The sequence below is a fragment of the Bactrocera tryoni genome, chromosome 4 (assembly GCF_016617805.1).
Source record: "Bactrocera tryoni isolate S06 chromosome 4, CSIRO_BtryS06_freeze2, whole genome shotgun sequence".
Classification (NCBI taxonomy): domain Eukaryota; kingdom Metazoa; phylum Arthropoda; class Insecta; order Diptera; family Tephritidae; genus Bactrocera; species Bactrocera tryoni.
In genome coordinates this window covers 51,361,352-51,365,829 of record NC_052502.1, presented here as the reverse complement: position 1 = coordinate 51,365,829, position 4,478 = coordinate 51,361,352, and positions in this window count along the sequence as shown.

The following is a 4,478-nucleotide window of genomic DNA, read 5'->3' as shown; positions in this document are numbered from 1 at the left end:
AATCGTACATACATATATACAAACACCTATATGGTATATGCACGCAGATATATACGAAAATATTCATCCATGTATGCGTGTATTCGGTATTCAGTTTCACAGCTGAACATGGGAATCGCATTAAATAAGGAAGCAATAAATTTCGGCATTTGCTACAAAAACACGCCCGAAAAATGCTAATGAAAATGCAATACACACACACTCAGGCATGTATACTTACACATACTTAGTTATGAGGATGTTATCATAGACGCGAGCCCTTGCTGCGAATGCGCGTGTTTTCTGCGCTTAAATTTCGGCGAACTTAACGTTTCAATTTGGCAAATCCTACAGCTCAGCTGCTGCTGCAAACGCGCTACATCGCCAACGCAGATAATTTTGGATTATTCGAGTTCGAGTTAAACTCAATTCGGAATCTAATGCGCTTTGTATGAGAGAATAAAGTTAATACTAAACTAGCAGCTATGCTCAAATCAATGCTAACAACTATCGCAAACCGACAATCAGCATTTTCAACACTGACACAAATACCCAAACACACGTATTGTATGAGAGAGTGCGTACAGCTACGTACACGTTATCAGACATGGTCTTTGTAAGCAGGAAGGTATGCAGATTGGATGTATGACGACAGGATTGGATGTATGGACCTTGGAGTGCTGTAGTCTATTCTTTTTCTACCTCCTGACAATAGTCATTATATGGTCCTAGTCTGCTCGCATGTTTGCCTACTAGACAGTGAGCTGTAAGCACTCCTACTAGATAGAGTTATTATGTCATTCCTTCTGAATATGTATGGCACAATCGATGACAATGGAGCAGACGTTCCATTGCCCGAATGTGAAGAAGATCGAATAGCAATTACCTGTCTGAAGAACAACAAAGCGGCGTGGGCCGCTGTATTGCCGGCCGAGCTATTCAAATACGGCGGCGAAGAACTGATAAGGAGAATACATCAGCTTCTTTGTAGAATATGGTCGGACGAAAGTACGATTGAGCGTTCTGTGTGAAAGATGAAAGCTCACTGTCAACAAACTGATTGAACCTTATCAGTGTGGTTTTTCCTGGAAAAGCAACTTACCAGATATTTACCATGCGCCAAATTATGGAAAAGATAAGTGAAAAGAAGATCGGCAAACACTACCTCTTCGCCGATTTCAAACTGCTTTTGACAGCAAGATATGCCGCTATGTCTGAATTTGGTATCCCCCCAAAACTAATACGGCTGTGCAAACTTACTTTGAACAACACGACAGCTCCATCAGAATCGAGGAGGACCTCTTCGAACCGGTTGATACCAAACGAAGCTTTAGACATGACGACTCCCTATCGTGTGACTACTTCAATCTACTCCTGGAGAAAATAATTCGAGCTGCAGAGCTTAATCGATCAGGTACAATCTTCTATAAGAGTGCACAACTCCAGGTGTACGCCGATTACATCGATATCATTGGCCATTACAACAGGTTGGACAAAGAAGCGAAGCAAATGGGCCGGGTAGTGAACGAGGTAAACAAAATATCTCCTGTTATCAAACAATCAGTCGTTGCACTCGCTACTTAGCTCCCATGTCGCGGTTGACAACGTTCGGTGTGTTTAACATGTTTACCTGCTGACGACAGCCTTTCCCCCGGCACTCATAAACACAGCGGATCAAATTAATGCATTGATCAGCGCCCTGAAAATGCTAGGCTGTTAACAGTCATAACTTCGAAGTTGTAGATAATTTCGTCTATCTTGGAACCAATATTAACACAGACGACAATGTCAGCCTCGAAATCCAACGCAGAACAGGTGCTACTTCGGAGTAAGTAGGCAATTGAGAAGTAAAGTTCTCACTCGACGAACAAAGACCAAACTATACAAGTCATTCATCATTCCTGTCCTGCAGCGACATTGACCACATCTGATAAGTCTGCGATAAGAGTTTCCGAGAAAAAAAGTTCGGCAGAAAATTGGCAACAGCGGATATACGACGATATTCAGCGTACTAAGAGACAGTGGCTACGCAGGTCGTTTAAATGGATGAAAACGCTCCAGCTCGGAAAGTATTTGATGCGAAAAGGAAAAACGAATGGCGCGCTATAACCACATAAGCGGTGTATACTCCAACAAAAAAGAAGAAGATGTACGTCTTATATTTTTTTATGTCACGTTTACATGTTTGTTGAGCAAGAAGCTGCATCTTTATGGGAGATGACCATTCGATAGCAGAGCTGAAATAAAAGCCTCGAGCTGGCTGACTGTGAGCTCAAAGCTAGGTACGTATTGAATCTATGGACTTCGCGTGAGCTAAGTAATGAGTTCTTATTGGACATTGTTCAATAGGCTCCGGTAGTCTTACTTTCGGCGATCCAGGTGAATCGGTTGGAATTAGAGGTTTTACAACTTCAACAAATCAATGACAAGCTCAAAGCGCTTTGTCGATAAATGAGGACTTTTATGATACATATTTCGAAGTGTCGGGCAATGTTTTCAGCTGTCCAAGTGTGAATTTTCTTGACTCTTTTGGCAGAGATCAGCCTCCTAAGCCAACGCAAATTAACGGACAACCAAATACAAGTATACAATTTGGAGTCGGTTAGAAACCAAACTGTACAGTTTTGATAGGAAGCAATTGGGCTTGTATTTACCAATTAATCCTTTTATTTTGTTTTTACCAATAGATCCACGATCCACTCTTCGTAACTTTCTAATTAGAGCAACTTATAAGTCACCTCTGAACAAGTTTGAAAAAATTTAAAATAAAATAACTGTATTTATTTTTTATTATTCCAATAATTGAGCACGAGCTGTATGCAACTTATATTTGTTCACACATTTTATGCACACGCTGCTTCAAATAGTGCATATATGTATGTACTTGCATTATTTTCTCACACAAAGTCTCACGTTTGAAATTTGCAGCAGCAACAAAATATTTGATTTTCGAGCGCAAAGCGTTTATGCGGAAATTTATTCGCTTTCATGTTGCATTTGCTTGTTCATCCTTATCTGTTTCTTTGTGGTTTCAATGGTTGTGCTGATTTCGTTTTCGCTTTAAGTTCAAAAATTCAAGTTCTGAAGAATTTTGTATGGAAACAAGTACATTGTACACTGAATGATCATCATATAAGAGTTTTCTGTGGAAATTTACTACAACTATTGAATTCAGACACACAGAAGCATATACGCTTGACAGTATTCTATGCTATGCTTTCATATTTTCTGTGGTCTTTAGTCAAATAGTTCCTGATATCGTCTCTTCTTTCCCTGAACTAACACCGACACCATAATTAATGTTTCACGTGAACATTTGGAAAGTTAGATGAAAGCTGTCAATGAGACGGTTATGACGACACTCTTTGAAGATCATAAATTTCAAGAAGACAAAATTGAGATGTTTTCAAGAACACGTCAGGCAATTTAATAACAGAAAATCAGAACAGCAGTGGTGGTGTAGTTCATTTTGTGTTACATTGAGGGCCATTGCAGGTTAAAGCAATGGTTTAATTTTTTAATAAATTTTTATTTGTATTTTGAAATGTACAAAAATTTTTTTTTGTTTTTTACATTTTTAATATATAAATTTTTTAAATCAAAGTAGTCCCCAACAAAAAAAAAGTAGTTCACTGGTCATGGTGATAGCGGCTGTTCATGTTGTTTGAAATAAAAAAAATCTAATGGATTATTATTCAGTAGTTCTGCGGCTATTGTCCCTACCAAATATAATCAACTTTATTAAAAAATAAATGTCGAACTTCAAAAAAAAGTCACGAAAATCTTGTTTTTTTCGTTAAAAATCGTTAAAAAAAAATATGAAAATATTTTCGAAAATAAACAATTCTGGTAGGGACGATAACTATAAATGTGTAGAAGAACATATGTAAGTTTTAAAGCAATCGGTTGAATACTTTTTTTTAGGACCATGATAGTTTTAGAAAATGATGATTCGAGAAAAATGCGTTTGAAGTTTCAAGAGAGGTAGACAGTCGCTTACGACACGTCGGCGACTATGAGCTGTAAGTTATCAAATACTATGAATTTCGGTCTGAATTTTTCATAGCATGTTTTCAATAGGTTTTACTGTCAAAATATAAAAAAAAAATCGATTTTTCGAAGTGATTACATGAGAATACCCCCTTAATTCACTTCGATAGCATAGTTGCAATAGTTTCTCTGCGAAAAAAGGTAATTATGTCGACAGAAAACTGTTTGTGTTGTAACTTTGTGACGGTAATACGGGAGCATCTACTTCTAGAAATCTCAGCGATGACGAGAAGTAGTAGTTTAAGGAGCATGCCTTAAGCCTTAAGCTGAAGATGGATGAGGTGATGTGTGTGAGAGTAGAGCATAATAGACCATGGTTTTCCGTGTTCACTTCTATTTATATCTTACATATACATATACTATATATTTTTATATATATTACTAGCTGACCCCGCAGCCGTTGTCCTGCGTGAAATTTTGTGTTTTGAAATGGAAAAAAGTTGAAATTA